Source organism: Adiantum capillus-veneris, chromosome 21 (assembly GCF_014529385.1).
Source record: "Adiantum capillus-veneris isolate H3 chromosome 21, ASM1452938v2, whole genome shotgun sequence".
NCBI classification, from domain to species: Eukaryota; Viridiplantae; Streptophyta; class Polypodiopsida; order Polypodiales; family Pteridaceae; genus Adiantum; species Adiantum capillus-veneris.
In genome coordinates, this window is record NC_140951.1 from 35,453,772 (window position 1) to 35,475,641 (window position 21,870).

At 44.9% G+C, this 21,870-nt stretch overlaps 1 protein-coding gene across 2 annotated transcripts in view; it reads right to left on the bottom strand.

Annotated features, from left to right (window-relative positions):
* Window positions 1–20,700, bottom strand: part of LOC147430774 (long chain acyl-CoA synthetase 9, chloroplastic-like) — a 74,795-nt gene extending 54,095 nt beyond the window's left edge. Inside the window, exons 1-2 of one of the 2 annotated variants that reach the window (XM_086493336.1) lie at window positions 20,505–20,700; window positions 20,061–20,328 (exon numbers count right to left, since the gene is read on the bottom strand). The gene's annotated coding sequence lies outside the window, so the exon portion shown is untranslated. The remainder of the gene's footprint in view (window positions 1–20,060; window positions 20,329–20,504) is intronic. The other variant, XM_086493335.1, reaches the window with a different exon arrangement.
* Between the last annotated feature and the right edge of the window lie 1,170 nt (window positions 20,701–21,870).

Genomic DNA, 21,870 nt, shown 5'->3' on the forward strand with positions numbered 1-21,870 from the left:
GCATGGGAGACGGATCTATTGTAGCTTTGTGGATTTCTGCAAAGCATTTGACATAGTACCCAGAGCTAGATTGATGCACAAATTACAGCAGATGGGAGTACCCACACAGCTCATTTGGGGGATCATGGCATTATACAAGTCAGTAGTGGGGCATGTACGCACCTCAGAGGATCTATCCACACCGGTTCACTCAACTATTGGGGTGAAGAAGGGTTGCACGCTCTCTCCTACTCTATTTGGTATGTATGTGGATGAGGTTTCTGACTACATTCAGAGGGATGGTGATGGAGATGCACAACTGGCAAGGACATGGATTCCACTATTGTTATATGCTGATGATATTGTGTTGATCTCCGACTCTCCGGAGGGGATGCAACGTCACTTGGATGCTTTGCATAGGTTTGCCCGGGAAAGTGGTTTGTCCGTCAACCTTGGTAAAACCAAGGTCATGGTATTTAATGTAACAAACTGCTGACATGTCAAAGCCTAAAGAATGGAGCCAACTTATAGATGCCGACCGAGGGGCCTAAACCCTAAGAAGAACAAGTAACAGAAGAAGTCCTCCCAACTTATGGGGACCCCGTCCGATGGGGCCCCAAGTGACATAAAGGATTAAAATAAAGCAGGACCCGCACACACGCAAAACCTAATGACGTGGCAAATTTTCAAAAATTGCGCTGGTATGATGATGTGGCAGGCTGTACGGATTTCCGCGTTTTGCGTTGGCTGATGACGTGGCAGCTGTACGGAATTCCGTGATTTACGCTGGCAGCTTTTTGGCTTTGCTTTTGGACCATATGCTTTTGAGTTTGAAGGCTTTTCACTGTAAACTGCTTTTGGGGCCTAGGGCCTTTAAATATGAGGCTAGGTCTCATTCTCTAGCATGCTTCTTGGAGAAGATGCAGAGTCTGGAGTACCGGCTTGTACTGTGTTGATGCAATATAAAGAAATACCGAAAGGGGCGCCAAGGTTTGGGGCCAATACTCTCTGGGGTGGAATTCCGCCACTCCATGTCGCGTGTCGCCTCTCTCTTTCAGTTCAGTTGTTATTGAAGTGTTAAAAGTCTGTTCAGTGTGTTCTTTTCTATTGGCATGTGGTGCCCGTCTTGTGAGAGTGGTATCAGAGCATCAGGCGTGTGCTTTTCTGAAAGCATACCGGTCCCACAAAAGAGAAGACTTCTGGAATTTCTTGGAGGTATCTTCGCCCTCCAGCCCCGACCTATTAGCCACTCCCACCCTTACTTCATCGCGCATCGGGTGCGCTCCAGTCTTCATCGCTGTGTCTTACAGGGGATAAGCCGTAAAGAACCCAAGACTTGGAATTCATGGATTCAGTAGAATATTTGCAGTTTTTGCTCAACGAACTCCACAACATTCTTTCGCGACATCCTCAGCAGAATCTTCCGATGCTGCAAAGTTTTCAACAATTTTTGAACTACATGTTACCCCCTCTGATGCCCCAGGTGGTACCTCCTCCTCAGGCAACAGAAAGTACGAGAGCTTCCAACTGGCAACTTCTCAGCCGTCTTTTCTGATTGGGGGAGTCTTCAGGAATATGGCGCAACCATCTGACCTTGATCCAGTGTAACCACCTTTGCCACCTCCATTGCCTCCACCTCCACCACCACCGCCGCCACTAGGCTACAATAGTTGGAGCCCATATGGATACCCTTATTATCCATACCAGGGATATGAGAAAACCAACCCAAAGATTTCAAAGATGCGGCACGACAGTCAAATTTTTCACTTTTTCTGGGGTGAAAGATCTCAAGAAAGCATTGCAGTTCCTACAGCAATTCGACAACATCTATGCTTTAGGGAACTATACAGAAGAATCCAAGATTTCTAGAGCAGCTGGATTTCTTAAAGATAATGCTATGCAATAGTGGAGTTCAATCGCGACACAACTGCATGCTCCAAGGACCTAGCAAGCTTTCAAGACAGTTTTTGCACGTAGTTACATGAATTCTATGTTTGAAGTCTGGATTTTGGCAGAGTGGGGCAACTTGAAAATGCTTGCCACCGAAACCAAGGACGAATATAACCAAAGGTTTCTCGACGTGTACCTTCCGGTGTCCTTCTTTAGATCTGTACCCTTGGAGGCCCAATCCGAGCGATACACCATTGGACTACCATCACCATTGCAGGAATATTGTCTATCCAAGCAAGTCTCTACCATGCAAGAACTTATGGACCATGCCGCGGTCGGCTACAAATTGATAAAGGGAAAGCTAGAGTTTACCACAGAAGAATCTCCGGCCACGAACCACAACTCTCGCCAACAAAGAACAAATTCTCGAGAGTCTTGTGAAAGTCAACCACAAAGGCCTCGTTTGACGCCTCAACAACGAGACACCTTACACAGTCACCGTCACTATCTTTGAGACTGTCCCTCGGCCCAGCAAGTGTGGCTACGAGTTCTTCGGCTGATGCCTGCTCTCTCCACGGCTAGACAGTACACTTGGGAAGCAGCGGCTTGGTCCACCCTCACGGGCCCAACACTTCAGTTTGAGCTATCTTCCACCAGCAGGATGGTAGTGATGCAAGAGGGGCGACCTACACTTCAGCCTGCTACAGAGCTTACTCCACAGGAGTGGTGCAGTGAGAGAGAGGAGTGTTGGGAGCTCATCAGTGGCTTGACACGCTGGTTCATCTGGCGGGCCAGTTGCTTCCGCATCTTTGAGGCTCGCCCAGTGCCACCAGTAGAGACTGTTCGCGATTTTTGGCTAGAGTTGATTCACACTCTCAGAGGACAACTCGAGGGATTACAGGGCAGCTCCGACCGCATGCGGGAGCGCAGAGAGGCTTTCCTTCGACTCTGTCGTCCTGGGCTTTTCTACACCATGGTCCAGGATGTACTCAGATGGCACTACCGACCACCTGTGTGGCTTTTCCCTCCCCCCATTTCTTTATTTAGCCCCATTGTACATATGCTGGTTTTTTCATTGGGAGAGTCTCCCACCATGGTTGTTGTAGCCCTCTCTTGAAGAGGTGTTTGTAGCCCTATGGGCAGTTTCAGTAACTAATAGAAGGATCTTTTTCTCAAAAAAAAAAAGTGGCACAAGGGGGCTTACTTCTCAAAGTATCTGGACGCAGAGTCTGAGAGCAAGCACCCGCGGGAGTTGGTACTTTGCTTAAAGATTAATATAAAAGAAATATTGAAAGAGACGCCAGTCTTTGGGGCCAATCTCTCTTGGCATGAAACTACGCCGAGTCGTGTCGCCTCTTGAATTGTGAATTGTTTTGGAAGTGAATCTTTGTTGTGTCACGACAGAATCTAGACTTGGGGTGTCCAAGTTTGTTACAATGGTATCAGAGCACAGCAGATTGCTCTGCTACCGGGAAATCTGATCCCTTTTCTCGCGACACCTATGGATTCAGAAAAGAATCAATCAACCTCTTCTGCAACCAGTGAGGCGGGAGGAGGCAATACGGAAAATTCAAGCGACTTAGCAAAAGATGAGTATGGGCCACCTCGGCCCACACATTATGAACTGTTGGAGATGCAACGTCGACAACAGGTTGACGAGTGCACAAAGCAGATGCTTCAGTTTGCTAAGGATACCTAATTTGCAAAATTTTTGACCCAGCACTCGATGGCTGAAGTGCATACTCAGTGGCAGAAAGCCACCGAACCACCAAACCACCAAACCGGTAAATTTTTTATAGTTCTACGGAGGAGTCATCCTCTGACAGTTTGGACTCCGACGATCACATGTTTTATGCGAAGAAGAGCACTTTTTTTAGAGCCAACCAGTACGATTTCCTCGAACATAAGGGCAAGAAGACAAAGGAATTTAAAGAGGGTGGACGATCAATAAAATTTGAATCCTTTTCTGGATTCCGAGATGCTCCAAGGACTTTGGCTTTCATTCAGCAATTTGACATAGCCTTCTCCGGAGGGCATTACTCAGAGCACTCCAAGGTCAGGAGGGCCGCATCGTTTTTAAAGGGAAGTGCTCGAACATGGTGGTCCACTCTTCTTCTGAGGAAAGAAGCCCCGCTTAGAGTGGTTGAAATTCAAACGGATCTTTATTTCTTCTTGGTTGACCCTGGAGTACGAACGAGATGTGAGAACCATCTTCAAATGACCAAGGGTGATACTTTTCCTCATATTGCGAGAGGTTTTGGGATTCTTTTCTACCGACCTCTTCGTTTAAGAAGGTCACCTTTAAAGAACAGACTGAGCAGTTTTCTCCCTATAGAGATCCGAGATTACTGCCTTGAACAAAAGTTTGAGTCTATTTAACAACTAACGGGACATGCGAAATGGGGATTCTCGATACAGTTGAGGAATTTGACCTACCCCACTGACGAAATTTTGACTCACAGGACCACCTCGACCAATGAAAATAGAAAGAAAAAGAATCCCCAGCAAAAGAAAGATGCATGATCCCGGTTGACTACTTAAGAGAGAGATAACTATCTCAAAGAGGAGAAGTGTTTTGGTTGCGGGGAACAAGGGCACATCTCCGCAAGGTGCCCCAAAAAGGCACAACAAGGACAGATTGAAGACGGGCCAGAGAGTTCTAGAGTAGCGGAGGAACGTGGCAGAACAGGCAAGATGAAAGCAAGACTGGTACCGGATTGCATGGGAACCGACCCAAGCCAAATGGATGAAAGTACAGAACTGTGTCGCGCATGGGGCAAAGTGAAAGATCAGGAAGCCCTTATCTTTTTTGATGGAGGAGCCAAGGCCAACTTCATTTCACCTGAATTGGCAGCACGGCTCGAGATTACGCCCGACAGGATGGGACCACCGATGGAGGCAGTTCTAGCGACGCCCGGACGGGATGTAGCTATTACACTTGTCATTGGCAAACTTCGTTTGCATTGTCAAGGGTATTTAGGGCACAAGGACTTTTACATCATGCCTTTGGAAGGGTGTGACGTCCTCCTAAAAATCCCTTGGTACCACAAGAACAAGATTGTGATCAACTATCGGGCTAAGAAAGCAACCTTGAAAAATGAGAAGGGCAGGAAAATTGTACTTGACGTGAAATTGAAGAGCGAGTCCGTCCCTATTGTATTGGCTTCAGCCATTTCAAAATTAATGAAATCCAGTCTCTTTGTTTACTCGATCTATTTGAAAGAATTAAACGATGAACAACAAACGAACATGTCTGAATTAGATAAAGAACGACAAGAATTTCTACACACATATGCTGATTGTTTCTCAAAAGGCCTGCCAGACAAGTTACCCCCATCTCATCTCAAGGACGATACTATTGATCTGATTCTTGGAACCACACCACCGAACTGGCCGCCTTACCGTGTTAGCCGAGCCCAGAATGAAGAAATCATGAACCAAGTGAAAGGCCTTCTTGAAAAGGGTCTCATCTAGACTAGTACTTCACCCCATTGTTCTCCGGTTCTATTGGTACTAAAGAAAGACGGATCTTGGAGGATGTGCATTGATTATAGAGCTCTCAATAAAATCACTATTATCACGATCGTGACGTATTTTTTGTCTCTATATTACCTTATTCACTTGATTCTTTGCAGATACGAAGATGCACCAGATCCGAGACCCCCGATTCTCCAAAAGATGCATCTTTTCACCCAAGAGTCGCACTTGTTTAACAAATAGCCATGCCTCTTCAACGAATGGCTGCACCTTTACACCGAAGGGTCACGACTCTACAGCAGAAGGACACGACTATTGGCATAGAGTCATGTCTTTTGACCTATGGTCGTGTCTTTTCATCATGTCTCTTCAGTTTCTATATAAGAATATCCTTAAAACACATTTCAGTCATTCAAGCAATCAAACACAAAGTCTTCTAAGTCTCTTCTCTGAGTCAAGTTCAAGTCTTAATCAAAAGTTTAAGTACTTAATTAAGGATTAGTTCCTAGAATCCTTACAACTATCAAGAACAGATTCCCGATTCCCAAGATTGATGATATTCTTGACCGACTTCAGGGATCCTCTTGTTTTAGCAGGATTGATTTGAAAAGCGGATATTATCATATCAAAATCGCTCCAGGAGATGTCTACAAGAGAGCCTTTTGGACAAGCTTTGGTTTATACGAATTTTTGGTGATGTCTTTTGGACTTACCAATGCTCCAGCAACTTTGAACCAAATAATGGATAGGATTTTCCGAGAGCGTCGATATTTTGTGGGCACTTTCTTTGATGATATTATAGTTTTCTCCAAGGATGAAGCAGAGCATCGACATTGTTTGCTACAGGTCTTTCAGGCATTGCGTGATCACAGATTGGTCGTCATCAATGCCAAAAAGAGCGATTTTTTCTTGCCGGAGATGCACTTCCTGAGACACATCGTCTCAGCAAAACAGGAGCACAAATGGACCCGGCCAAAATTGAGACTATCCGCGATTGGCCAGACTTTAAGAATGTTCATGAAGTTAGAAGCCTTTTGGGCTTGTGTTCTTACTACTCACGATTCATTCGCAAGTTTGCAGAGGTAGCTTCACCTTTGCACTTATTGACTCAGAAAGAAGTCCCTTTCTCGTGGGGACCGACAGAGGTGACTACCTTTCAGACACTTAAGGAAAAATTGACTAATGGACCAGTGTTGGCTTTGTCACACTTGCAAAAGCCATTCAAAGTTTATTGTGATGCTTGTAGTTGTAGTCTGGGAGCGGTCTTGATGCAAGAAGGCTATGTGATTGCTTATGAAAGCCGAATGTTTTTAAGGCGAGAATTGGTAGCACAGATTTATGAGAGAGCTATTGGTAGAGATCCATGCTCTTACTCAGTGGCGACATTATCTACTCGGAGCCGATTTCACGGTCTTTATTGATCATCAAAGTTTACGCTACTTCTCGTCACACAAGCAACTTTCAGAAAAGCAGATGCGGTGGGCTAACATCTTGTCACAGTTTCACTTCCAAATTGTCCATGTTCAGAGACAGAAAAACTTAGTGGCAGATGCATTGTCTCGGAAGCCACTTGTCTTGGCTATTTCCGCGATCCATCATAGAAGCTTCGCGGATATGGTTGACCAATACGCCACCAATCCAGATTTTACCGATGTTTTTACTCGGATACAGAGTGGGGAGAGTGTGCCAAGATATTCCATACGGGATGGCTACTTGATGAAGAAAACAATGTTGTGTGTTACACAACCGTTGAGGGAAAAGGTTTTGACTGAGTGCCATTGTCCACCTTTTACGGGTCACCGCGGCATTGATACCACCTTGAAAGGTGTGGAGCATTATTTCTTTTGGCCGAGACTCAAGAAGGATGTGGACGACTTTGTTCGCAGCTGTTTAGTATGCCATAAGGTCAAGTTTGACAAGCATAAGGCATAAGGATTACTACAGCCTTTACCCATTCCCACCCACCTCTGGGAGAGTATTGCAATGGATTTCATCTTTGATCTCCCGAAGACACAGAGTGGGCACGATGGAATTTGGATTGTCATTGACAAATTTAGCAAGCAAGCTCACTTCATTCCAGTGAAGAAAACAGTCAAGCCAGACCAATTAGCAAGATTGTTCATGGCATGCCTGAGACAATAGTTTCCGACAGAGATCCCCGATTCACGAGTTTGTTTTGGAGGGCTATTTGGGAGAACATTGGCACACGGTTGCAGTTCTCGTCATCATTCCACGTAGACAGATGGGCAATCTCAGATTGCAAATTCAGTTGTTCTGAATTTATTGAAGTCTTACATCTCTGATCAAAAGACTCAATGGAATTTTTTTTTGCGTTTGGTGGAATTTGCCTACAATAACAAGGTTCACTCTTCGACGAGGAAGGCGCCATTTGAGATAATTGAAGGTGCTCAGAAGGTTCCACCCTTTCTTAGCACTAAAGACAAGATTTTTGAAGCGAACCAGTACACGAGGGACTTGGACACTGCTTTTTCCAAGGTCTGTGAGGCTTTAGAGAAGTCTCAAGAACAACATTAGAAGGCAGCAGATCGACATCGACAAGATTTGAAACTAAAGAAAGACGATTGGGTGCTTTTACGTTTTGAGAGGGCACGCCTAAGGAAACGAAAGGGAAAGGAGTTGCTTTTTTCAAAGCTTAGCATGAGGTATTATGGCCCTTTCCAGATTAAAGAAAAGATAAATGATGTCTCCTTTTGACTCAAGCTGTCCGATACTTGGAAGATTCACAATGCATTCCATGTGAGTCGCTTGAAACATTTTAAAGGTGAGGTACCACTTAATGGGGAGCCTGATGAGCAACCCGAAGTGGAAAGAGCGAGGAGATACTCGTTCCTGAACAGATTTTGGGACACAAGGAAAGAAAGATGAAAGGTAAAGTGATTTGGCGGTTCTTGGTTAAATTCAAGAACTATCCGGCATTAGATGCGAAGTGGTTGGAGCAGGAGGACCTAGCAGATACTCGTCACATTTTGGAACTTTACCTTGAAGCATTCAGTTTAGCTTCGTCTACTCTGATAGAACCGGCGGATCAGCAAGGTTGAATCTGGTGCAAAGGGATTGCACAAGGGGAGTCACTCTACTCCTTTGTCACAGATAACCACGATTGAATAGAGTCACTGATGTCCCCTTTGGGTTTCAGGGATACTGCTGGACTGACATATTCGGCTGTATGACTACGAAATAAAATTCCCGAAATTGAACATACTTGATTTGTACTCGCTCATCTGACTTGTTTGAGTGCAAGAACTGAAAGACAAAATGACTGCATGTCATGTGACACATCCAACCCTATGTGTCCGTGGACAAGCTACACCATAGCAGGGTTCCCGTCAGTCCAGTCAGTCTAGATTAGAAGTGATCTGGCACTTTTGTGAGTCTATTCGTAGACCGTGCATGCCCAGTCACTTAGTATAGATGCATATCCTCTGGTTGCACACCGCATAAGCATAAGCATTTCCATCATATTCCATCAGAGTCAGTTTGGGGATTTTTCCAGTGACTTTATCCTATTTTCCCTATTTTTGACATTTTTCACTTATTAATTTAAGTGACTTCCCAACAAAAGTAGGTAGGGCAAATTGGGTAAGAAAATATATAAGCAAACCCAAGTTAGCACTCTTGGGCAGATGAGCAAGGAGCACAACAGGTCCCCCAAGAAACAGGTACTCCCCCTCTCTCAACAAGATCCTCTCCAAGACTTCCTTGGTGAGTCCACCCCCATCAGCCCCTAGCGTTTTGCTATCGCTACCACTTCCTGCAATTGGCGTTCTTCACAGCAACTCATCGCCCTCAGCCACAAGCCTAGCGTTTTGGGGATCGCCCTCAGCCTCAGCCTCAAACCTAGCGTTTTTGGGATCGCCTTCAAGAACCTGCAGCAAGCTTTTGTTTGCAGCCATAGAGGACCAGAAGGACAGCGTTTTCAGCCCCTTTGTCGCAGCAGATATCAGCATTTTCAGCCTTCAAGTGCAGCCCTAAAAACGCAGCCTTCATCTGCTATTCTTCAGCGTTTTTATCAGCCATAAGCCTTGCGACAAACCAGGGATTTTCAGCCACAAAAACAGCAGTAAACAGTCATTTTCAGCACCTCAAAGTGGTCCCAGATTTTCAGCCATAGTCTCCTTGTGGACAGCAGATAGAAGAGCACCGAATTCAGCCATAAAGTCATCATCGTCGTCACTGACATAGTCACGAATTGCATCAGTCCATGCATCATCATTATACACCTTTGTGCAATCAAAAGTAGACCACTCTCGCCGACGAGAGTGGGGCCTTCGGAGGAGGGTTTTACAACGTCTCTGGTGTCGTATCTCTCTTCTCTCTTTCTCTCAGTCTCATACACTTGCATGCACAATATCCACTCACTTTGTTCATGATCATAGCACTCTCCATAAAGAATGGAAGGGTCTCCCTTCCATAAGAACTAAAAGGAACCTTGAGCAAAATATGGATCACTCATCTTGAGAAAATACAACATTCATTCCGCTGCACCTTACACTGCAACATTTCGATCTCATAAATCTCTATAGACATGACCGCAATAAGAATTAGTTAATCCAACATCAGTGAGGTCCGGGATGGATCTAGATGCGGTTACTAAATAAGTTGTTGGCAGTCATGGTCTGAGATTTGGAATGAATTTTTCTGTGATTAATTCGTCATGTGATGTCTATGTGACTGTCGTCTTTGTACAAGTACTAGATGTGTCATGTCTAGTGCGTCAGTACTTAAAGAGTTAGTGTCTACTGAAATGATTTATGGCCTATGTCTTTTTTGCAGGCGTAATCAAGGGCAATAACAATTCTTTCAAGAGGGGGGTATGTCACAAACTGCTTATGTGGCATGACCCTACAATAAAGTCGTCCCAACTTATGGTCAAGGGATGAGGGGCCCCATTAAACAAAACTTGCGTAGAAACCTGCTGGCGTGACAGTTGTACGGACGCCACGATTTACATTGCTGTCAGGGACGTACGGAACTTCCACAAATTGCGACACAAAAAGCGCTGACAGTGTTGTACGGATTTGCGCCAGAAGCGCTGGCTGCTTTTGAGCCTGTTGCTTTTGAGATTACATGCTTTTGGGGCTCTGCTTTTAGCACCCCTTGTAATGTTTATAAGTGACCCAAGGGGGCTCACTTCTCAGAGCATCTGGACGTAGAGTCTGAGAGCGAGCACCCGCGGGAGTTGTACTTTGCTCAAAGATTAATATAAAAGAAATACCGAAAGGGGCGCCAGTCTTTGGGGCCAATGTCTCTTGGCACGGAACTACTCCGAGCTGTGTTGACTCTTGAATTGTGAATTGTTTTTGAAGTGAATCTCTGTCGTGTCGCGAAAGAACCTAGACTTGGGGTGTCCAAATTTGTTACACTCTGACCCTTTGAATTCTTTACGTAGGGAGCTCGAAGCCCTGAAGTTACAACGAGCTCCTCAAGAGGAGAGATCATTTTCTCTTCGCCAGGAGAAGCTGCCACATCAAGAAGCTTTGAACCAGATTAAGCGCTGGAGGAGCTCAAGGCTCATCAAGAACCTAAGGCTATGATCTTGTGTAGCTCCTGATGTTCTCCCGGGCATCCTTCACAGGAATGCCCGCTTTGAGCTTACTATCACTTCTGTGAGAAGTCCGGCCATGATGACAAGGACTGCTACTATCTGAAGGGACTACGGAAATTATAGCAGTGCCTCGCCCCTAGGCTTTAACACGGCTTGGCTTCTGCATCCAATATGGTTTCTCCCTATGGCCATCCAAACCACATGCCCCCTCTGTTGACAACCCCTCCTCATATGCAAGGTATGCAACGCGCCTTTCCATCTCAAAGTTTTTATCATGCTAGTGCCCATTCAGGTCCTCAAAGCTTCTACACCTCAGCTTCTACCCCCATGCAGCAAGAGCAGAGACCACCTCGCCCCCTGTCTCGTCCGTCCAATCGCCCCATTTTGTGCTACAATTGCGGGGACTATGGGCATTACCAAAGCAAGCGTCCCTTGCCTGAAGGGTCTCCGCCTTACCGCCATTGCCATGAGGCTAAGGATCACTACAGTAAAGATTGTCCCAAGCAACGGGCATCCACCTCTTCCAACCTCAGTTAGAACCAACAAGAGTTCACATTTCCGAAGATCAACCTGAATGTAGTAAGCACCATTCCTCAACCGTCACCTGCTAGGTTGCTACACATGTGGTTACCCCTAAGGATAGGGTGCAGCAAGTGGAGGAGCCCATTGTTGTCCTCACTAGGTCACAACGAGCAATCCTCGGCCTCAGTCTTCCTGCAGGTCTAGCTCTTCCATTTCCTCCTCAAAAACCTAGTCCGTTTGCAACATCTGACAAGCCACCCCCTGGTGCCAGCAGCCGACCGACTTCTATGCTATCTGATATTGATGGGGCCTTCTTGGAAGTAGTAGCTGACTTACAGCAGATCAAAGTCCGAGAGCAAGTCTTGACCAAAAGCGAGAATCCTACGACGGAAACTATCCTGAGGAACAGCAAGTCCCCCTTTACAACATGCTAAAGCTCGATGCAAATCTAAGGAGTGCCACCCTTACAGTCATTCAGTCTCCGTACCTGGGTGTAGGGCCTAGTGGCGGGCACCTCCCTGTACAACCCTTGTAGTCCTAAATAATTTTCTATCCCGCCGCTCCCTTCACCGATTATGGGAGTCCTCGTCTCATTGTGTCTATTCTTAGGGGCCAATTCTCCGGTTTCATAGTCAATGGTGGATCTGGTATCAATCTGATGCCAAGTTCACTATGTTGGCTTTAGATCTTCAACCTACCCGCCCTGCTCCGTTCACAGTTACATTGGCCAACCAAAGGGCAGTCTACCCAGTGGGCATAGTGGACAAGGTGCCTATGCAGGTACAAAACTTCACATTTAACTTGGATTTTGTTGTGGCTCGTCTTCCCCAGGTTGAGGGAGAATTTCCCTTGCTCATCAGTAGACCATGGCTGCAGCACATTAAAGCACTTCACGATTGGGAAACGACGCCATGTTGAATTTTCCTGGCTCCCCAATGCAACCAATTCGACTCGAAGGAGATATGGATCCAGTGGTTCATCATAGTTCTTTATCAGTGGAGTCCAACCCCGACCTGAAACAGCCTACCTATAAGAAACGTGGACACCCCAAGTCAAGATTCTACCGCGACACAACACAGATTCACTTCAAAACAGTTCACAAAGATGACATGGTCCGGCGTAGTTCCGTGCACAGAGGTATTGGCCCCAAAGACTGGTGCTCCTTTTGGTATTTCTTTTTATAATAATCTGTGTTCAAAGTACAAGAGAGTTGGCGGGTGCTCACTCTCAGACTCTACGTCCAGATGCTCTATGAAGTGAGGCCCAACCAACTTATCTATTGGTACAAGGGATATCCCAAAAGCAGAGCCCCAAGATCATTAGCTTGAAAAGCTTTTAACTCAAAAGCAATGGGCCCAAAAGATGCCATAAAAATCAGCCAGTGTAATTTCCGCTAATTTGTACGGAATGCCACGTCAGTACTTTCAACGTTTTCTACGCCGCAATTTCCGGAGGTTCCGTACAGTCTACCATGTGTCAGCCTGTCGGCGCATAATGCGGGATGCTGCCACGTCATCTGTTGCATGTGTGTCCGAGGGCCAGCCACGTCATCAATTTGTGACATACCCCCTCTTGAAAGAATTGTAATTGCCCTCGATTACGTCTACAAAACAAACGAAAGCCATAAATTGTCTTAGTAGACACTGACTGTTAGTACCAATAGACAGTCACATCACCGGACATCACTCGACATCACAGGATATCACATGACAAATCATATTCAAATTCATTCCAAATCTCAGACCATGATTAATTGGCAACGTATTTAGTAATCGCATCTAGATCCAGTCGTAACCTCATAGATGGTCGATTAGTTAATCCATATGGCAATCATGTCTATAGAGATTTATGAGACCGAAATGCTGCAGTCATTTCATCTCTTAGTTCCTGCGCTCAAACAAGTCAAGTACAAATCAATCAGTATCATTTTCATTTTCGGAAATTCCAATTCATAAAGTCACACAGCAGAATACTGTCAGGCCAGCAGTATCCCTGAACCCAAAGGGATATCAATGACTCTATATCAAAAATCAGGGTAATTTGTTGACAAAGTCTCGGAGTGACTCCCCTCTTGTGCAAGCCTGCTGCACTAGATTCACCCATGCTGAAATCGGGGTTCTATTGGAGTAGACTATACTAAACTGAATGCTTCACGGTAAAGTTCCAAAATCCGACGAGTATCTGCTAGGTCCTCCTCCTCCATCCACTTCACATCCAGTGCAAGATAGTTCTTGAATTTAACCAAAAACCACCTAATCACTTCACCTTTAATCTTTCTATCTTTATGTGCCAATACTTGTTTTGAAACGAGGATCTCCTCGCTTTCCTCCACTTCGAGTTGCTCATCTAGCTCCCCATCATCAGGCACTTCGCCTTTAAAAGGCTTCAAGAGACTCACATGAAAAGCATTGTGAATTCTCCAAGTATCGGGCAGCTTCAGTCTAAGGGAGATATCATTTATCTTTTCTTTTATCTGGAAAGGTCCATAGTATCTCATCCTAGGCTTTGGAAAAAGCCACTCCTTTCCCTTTTTCTTTCGTAGGCGTGCCTTCTCAAAACATAAGAGCACCCAATCGTCTTCCTTTAATTTCAAATCGCGACGGTGCCGATTTGTTGCATTCTTGTGTCTTTCCTGAGATTTCACTAAAACCTCCCGGACCTTGGTAAAAGCAGTGTCCAAGTCCCTCGTGTACTGGTCGGCTTCAAAAATCTTATCTTCCGTGCTAAGGAAGGTAGCACCTTCAATAATTTCAAATGGTGCCTTCCCCATCGAAGAGTGGATCGTGTTATTGTAGGCAAATTCCACCAAGGGCAAAAAAATTCCATTGAGTCTTCTAATCAGAAATGTAAGACTTCAATAAATCCAGTACGACTGAATTTGCAATCTCAGATTGCCCATTTGTCTGCGGGTGGAAAGATGACGAGAAATCTAACCGCGTGCCAATGTTCTCCCCAATAGCCTTCCAAAACAAACTCGTGAATTGAGGATCTCTGTCAGAGACTATTGTCTCAGGCATGTCATGTAATTTGAATATCTAGGCAATGAACAATCTCGCTAAATGATCCGGGTTGACTGTTTTTTTCACTGGAATGAAATAAGCTTGCTTGCTAAATCTGTCAATAACAGTCTAGATACCATCGTGCCCACTCTGTGTCTTCGGGAGATAAAAAATGAAATCCATAGCAATACATTCCTAGGGGCGGTTGGGAATGGGTAAAGGCTGTAACAATCCCTGTGCTTTATGCCTGTCAAACTTGACCTTCTAGCATACCAAGCAACTGCGTACAAAATCGCCCACATCCTTCTTGAGTCTCAGCCAAAAGAAGTAACGCTCCACACCTTTCAAGGTGGTATCAATGTCGCGGTGACCCGTAAATGGTGGACAGAGGCATTCAATTAGAACCATTTCCCTCAACGGCTGTGTAATGCACAACATCGTTTTCTTCATCAAGTAGCCATCCCGTATGAAATATCCCACTACTGTCTCCCCATTCTGTATTCGACTAAATTCATCATAAAATTTGGATTTGTGGCGTACTAATCGACCATGTCCTCGAAGCTTCTATGGTGAATCGAGGAAATAGCCAAGACTAATGGCTTCCGGGACAAAGCATCTGCCACCAAGTTCTTTTGTCCCTGTATATGGACAATCTGGAAGTGAAATTGTGACAAGATGTTAGCCCATTGCATCCGCTTTTCCGAAAGCTGCTTCTGTGACAAGAAGTAGCGTAAACTCTGATGATCAGTGAAGACCGTAAAATCGGCTCCGAGTAGGTAATGTCGCCACTGAGTAAGAGCATAGATAACCGCCAGAAGCTCTTTCTCATAAATATGTGCTATCAATTCCGGCCTTGAAAACAATCAGCTCTCATAGGCAATGACATGGCCTTCTTGCATTAAGACCGCACCCAGACTACGAACACAAGCATCACAATATACTTCCGATGACTTATGCAAATCCGGCAAAGTCAAAATTGGTCCCGTAGTCAATTTCTCTTTCAAAGTTTGAAAGGCAGTCACCTCTATGGGTCCCCACGAGAAAGAGATTCCTTTCTGTGTCAAAATATGCAAGGGGAAGCGACCTCTGCAAACTTTCTAAGGAACCGCCGGTGTAAGAACATAAGCCCAAGAAGCTTCTAACTTCATGAACATTCTTCAAATCGGGCCAATCTTGGCCGGGTCCATCTGTACTCCTTCTGCTGAGACGATAGTGTCAATCTTGGCCGGGTCCATCTGTACTCCTGCTGCTGAGACGATATGTCCCAAAAAGTGTATCTCTGGCAAGAAAAAATTCACTCTTCTTAGCATTGATAACTTGTTTGTGATCTCGCAATGCCTGAAAGACCTGTAGTAGATGGTGTCTATGTTCTGCCTCACCCTTGGAGAAGACTATAATGTCATCAAAGAAAGTGCCAACAAAAGATCTGTACTCTCTGAAAATCCTATGCATCATTCGGTTGAAAGTCGTTGGAGCATTGGTAAGGCCAAAAGGCATCACCAAAAATTCATATAAACCGAAGCTCGTCCGAAAAGCCATCTTGTAGACATCTCCCGGCACGATTCGGAATTGATGATATTCGCTTTTCAAATCAATCCTGCTGAAACAAGAGGTTCCCTAAAGTCGGCCAAGAATATCATCAATCCTCGGAATCGAAAATTTGTTCCTGAAGGCGATTTTATTGAGAGCTCTATAATCAATGCACATTCTCCAAGATCCTTTCTTTAAAACCAACAACACCGCAGAGCAGTAGGGTGAAGTACTCGGCTGGATAAGACCCTTTCCATAAGGTCTTTCACTTGGTTCATAATCTCTTCATTCTGGGCTAGGAGCAAACACGTAAGGTGGCTGGTTCGGTGGTGTGCTTCCAAGTATCAGATCAATAATGTGATCCTCACGACGAGATGGTGGCAACTCACTTGGCAGGCCCTCAGAAAAGCAATCGGCATGAGTGTGGAGAAAATCTTGGCGTTCTTTATCAAGGTCAAAACATATTTGACCTTCAAACATCATTCAGTTCTCACTAGAAAATCGAGTAAAGAAATTGAATTTCATCAAGTACAATCTCTTTGCCCTTCATTTGTCAAAGTTGCTTTCTCAGCCCGATAGTCAACCACGGCGTTGTTCTTGTGGTACCAAGGGATTTCGAGGAGGACGTCACAACCTTCCTAAGGGCATTACATAGAAGTCCTCGTGCCCTAAATACCCCTGACATTGCAAACGAAGTTTGCCAATGATCAATGTAATGGCAACATCCCATTCGGGTGCCACTAGAACTGCCTTTGCCTATGGCCTCAGCCTGTCAGGCGTAATTCCAGGTCCAACCGCCAATTCAAGTGAAAAGAAGTTAGCCTTGGCTCCTCCATCAAAGAAAATGAGGGCTTCCTGATCTCTCACTTTGCCCTAAGTGCAGCAAAGTTTTGTACTTTTGTTCATCTAATTCGGTTCGGGCCCCACGCAATGTGGTACCGAATCTGTTTTCATCTACCACGTTCCTCTGCTGCTCTAGAACTCTCTGGCCTATCTTCAGTCTGTTCTTGCTGTGCCTTTTTGGGGCACTTTGCAGAGAGGGGTCCAAATTCCCCGCAACCAAAACACTTCCCCTCTTTGAGATAGATAGCCCTTTCTCTAAGAGTCGGTCGGGGACGTGTATCTGTTTTCTTTTCGTTGTCATGGGAACTCTTTCTCTTTCTACTTCCATTGTGAGAGGACTGTTGGTTCTCTGAGTCAAGATCTCATCACTAGGGTCCGTCAAATTTCTCGAATGTTATCGCAAAACCCCATTTCGCATGACCCATCAATTCTTGCATAGAATTCGCTTTTTGTTCCAAGCAGTAGTCGCGGATCCCTGTAGAGAGTTCGCAGCAAAAGCGCTCAATCTGTTTGTTAAAAGAGACCTTAAATGAAGAGGCTGGTAGAAAAGAGTTCCAAAAATCTTTCACAATAAGCGTCCAAAGAATCTCCCTTGGTCATCCAAACATGATTCCCAAGCAGTTCGTATATTTGATTCGTACTCCCGAGTCGGCCAAGAAGAAATAAAGAGCCTTTTGAATTTCAACCATTTAACTGGAGCTTCCTTCTTCAAGAGAAGAGTGGACCACCATGTTTGAGCATTTTCTTTGAAGAAAGATGCAACCCTTCTAATCTTGGAGAGCTCTGAGTAGTACCCTCCAGAAAAGGATTCATATTTAATCGACTGTCCACCTTCTTTAAATTCTTTAATTTTCTTGCTCGTCTTCGAGGAAGTCATATTGATTGGCTCTGTAGAAGTACTTCTTTTCAAGAGTGCTTGTCCATGTCTTTTTGCGAGTACAGATTCCGCTTTTCTGTACTCAACTGTCTTTTCGACTTTCCTCCCTACATGAGAGAAGAAGCAATGGCCACACGCCATCTCGAGTAAATCTTATCAATCGGGTAGTTCTTCAAGTGTTTCACCAATCTTGGGTCCCTAGAGTACTTAATCAATCTGTTCACACATATGCCAATCTGCACTTGATGTTTGTACTCCTTCTTGGCAAACTTGTCAAAAAAAAAAAGCCCAAATCTTCATTCTTTTCTTCAGTTCCTGCGCCGGATTTTCAACTTTTCTTTGCCTTACCACTGAGAGGTCTCATCTCTGTCAGATTCTTTACGAGAACCCATGTGTAATCTGGGATTCTTTATGGCTTTATGCCCTGTAAGACAGAGCAATGAAGACGGGAGCGCACCCGATGCACGATGTATGAAGGATGGGAGTGGCTGATAAGTCTGGGGTCAAGACACAAAGATTCTTTCCCAAAGGTTGTGTGCGCTGCAAAAAGGATCGGATCCTCCGTAGAAGAAGAATCTTTTTGTGCTCTGATACCACTGTAACAAACTTGGACACTCCAAGTCAAGATTCTACCGCAATACAACAGAGATTCACTTCAAAACAATTTACAAAGATGACACGACCCGTCGGCGTAGTTCCGTGCCCAAAGGTATTGGCCCCAAAGACTAGCGCTCCTTTTGGTATTTTTTATATTAATCTGTGTTCAAAGTACAAGAGAGTTAACGGGTGCTCACTCTCAGACTCTGCGTCCAAATGCTCTGAGAAGTGAGACCCAACCAACTTATTTATTGGTACAAGGGATACCCCAAAAGCAGAGCTCCAAAATCATTAACTTAAAAAGCTTTAACTTAAAAGCAATGGGCCCAAAAGTTGCCATAAAAATCAGCCAGTGAAATTTCTATTGATCCGTACGGAATGCCACGTCAGCACTGTCAACGTTTTCTGCACCGCAATTTCCGGAGGTTCCGTACAATCTGCCATGTGTCAGCCTGTCGACACATAATGCGGGTTGCTACCACGTCATCTGTTGCAGTTGTGTCCGGGGGCTAGCCATGTCATCAGTTTGTGACACTACCCCACTTGACGGGTCGGACGGAGATCTACTGCAGTAGTTGGAGATTAGAGAAATTTATGGAAGATTACATATGTTGTCTTTCCAATTGACGTACTACATAATTGGACATGTATCCTTGTGTTTACGAAACAATGATTGGATAGAAATACTTCTATCCCTAAGTGGGGAAGTATGAATGGCCATTGACATGCTTGAAAAGAATGAAGAACTATATCCTCTTACCTTATTGGAAGAAAGATATAGATGAACCTTAGGAACACACAATAAAACAAGCATAATGACTTCATTAAGTATTGTTTTAATAATGCTTGAGCATTATGTATTCTACTCAAAAAGAGCTTTCATTTGATTCCCATATTGATGTTTTTGTTATCAGCTTGCCTCTGATTCTAGAATGTTCTAGAAGCTTTTAGTCATGGGCTAGAAGAAGAAAAAGGAGAAAGACATTGTTAAAACACTTGTTACGTGCGTGAAGACACTTGTCAAAGACTTGTCAAAGACAAAAGACAGTTCACTTTTCTTTTTCGACGTGCAAGAGAAGACTATTAGTTGTATGAGTTCCTCCAACTCTCGTATGTGCTTGTAAGGGCAACACATGCAAACGAGGGCAAACCAGCAAGATTGTTACCTTACTTGTTCGGCTGTGATTCCATGCTGAATTTTCAGCCTACACACTTGAAATTTTGGAAGAATAAACATATTCCTATGAAGGGGCCCCGCATTCTGGGCCAGCGTTGTCATTCTCAATCTTCTCTCCCTATCTCTCTAATTTGTCTCTCTCAGTCTTTCAAGTTATCCATATCTCTACGTATCTATTATGCTATATCTCTACACATATATGTCCCTCAGTCAAGCTCTAACTGTAGATTAGTATTTATCTTTTATACAAAGTGATTAAATGGAAGTAATAAGGATGTGGTGTGTCAAGGACAAGTTACACCCTCCTCCTTTCTTAGAATCTCATAGCACTTTAGGCCTTGGCACTTGCAAGTCAAGCTTGAGACTAGAGTAGGTTTCTTTCGAATTTCAAGCCTCTAGAGGCTCGAGTGCATTTCACATTTGGAGATTTAACGTTGAAAACTGATTTTACATTTTAAGTGTTTTTGTGTCCCCTTTCCTGCTCCACGTTCCCGTTTGCATTCCTGTTCCCATTCCGTATTCCGAATCCCTCTGATTCACACGATTAAGACAAGCTAGGGGGCTATCGGAAAAGCCTGCTGGGTGCCATCGGCAAGGACCTGCCTTTTTGCTTGCAACAATGACACGTACAGTGCTGCCTCCTCCAGTGCGGCAGCCGTGTCTATGCCACCTCCACACGGCACCAGTCCTTACAACTCCCACAGCTTCTCATGGATCCTGGCCACTGCTGGCGCACTGCCACGCTCTGCGGCTCTGTGGAGATGGACACACAACTTGCTCAGCTGCACCCATCGAGACCTCCCCTCCAAGGCATATAAGCACCCCAAACCATGCCTCGCAAAGGCGGAGACTGCATGACAGATGGAAGTGGCTGCAATGAGCACAACAAAAATTAGCTGGACTGCGACGGTCTTATGATCGTCCTCCAAACTGTTGGGCGAGCAAGAAAAAAAATGCGCTACACTCAGTTTAAATGCCACGAGGCCCTTTCAACTCCGCGCTGGTGACACAGAAGGCAACCAAGTAATCTGTCAGTGAAGGACATACCTGTGGAGAAAATGCCGCAAAATCCTCGGGCAGACGATGGAGAGGTTGATTGGAGATGAAGAAAATGTGATGACGCGGGGGAATAGCAGCACAGGAGCCAAACACCGAAATTTATGTGAGAGCTTGTTGGCACTGCAGCAAAGACGCACACGTGGCCGCGCACAAATGAGTCTGTTTCGCAAGCACCGGCCGTGCCACTTGGGTCCTCTCCGCGTTTCCCACAAAAGTAGCGTTTTGTTTCAGCTCAGAGTGCCTTCCCATACTGCAAAAGCCTTCTTACTAACTAATTGACACCTCCTTTTGGAAGGTGCTCACAAACGTCCGTTGATCGTGATCGTTCAATTGTTTAGGGAATGCAAAAGATTCCCACATCTTTGTATCCGGGGTTCGAACTCATGCCCTCACTCCCCCTTGAGGTTAATAATCGCTAAGCTATCGCGTACGCGTTGAAAGGGGTGTGTGTGTTAAGTTTATAGAGCAGGTCGTCACGGATAAGTTCACACCTACTTCATACTTAGTTCACATCGAGTTAACACCAAATTTGGTGTGGTGCACGTACCCTCCCAAGTTTACACCAAGTTCACACTTAGTTAACATTGAGTTTACACCGAATTTGGTGTGGTGAACATACCTCCCGCGTTCACACTCAGTTCACATCTAGTTTAAAAAGTGATCGGACGGCCCATATTGCTCCTGCCTCGTGACACCTAATGTGGGCCATTGATCCCACATCCCTAGGGAGGTGTCAATTAGTGATGAGGGGCTCTCATTGTAAGCGATTGTTGTCTGTCGTGTGCAACCCCACAAGGTTGCACTCAACATGTTCAAAATCAAAGGTATGGATGCGCTTCTCAACTTCAGAGGCAAAACCTTCCCCTTTTTTACTTTCCAGCGATGTAGTTGGGAGTATGGGCTGGTTGACACATTTTAAATGGCCCTTCAAAACCAATGTTATTGGGTCTATGGGCAAGCGCTCTTAGAGCGCCGTCTTCGCAGGGGTTAGCCACCTAGTGACCTCAATAAAACTTTGCCAATGAATTGCAACTTGTCGAATTTGCCAAATTTATAAAATGTTCTCTCTACCCTTGCCTCACACTCACTCAAAATAGCAGTGAGGCTACCATAGGCTGAAGGATAATTCTTGAGTCAACTCAACTCCATTGTCCACCAACATGCGAAACCCTTCTTATTGGAGTTTACTTCTTTCTCTCTCTCTCTCTCTCTCTCTCTCTCTCTCTCTCTCACACACACACACACACACACACACACACACACACACACACACAAAATGAACCTAGAATACAAAAATAGAAACTAAAAATAAATAAATCAAATTTTGTAAATTGAAACTTAACCTGGAGAAAGG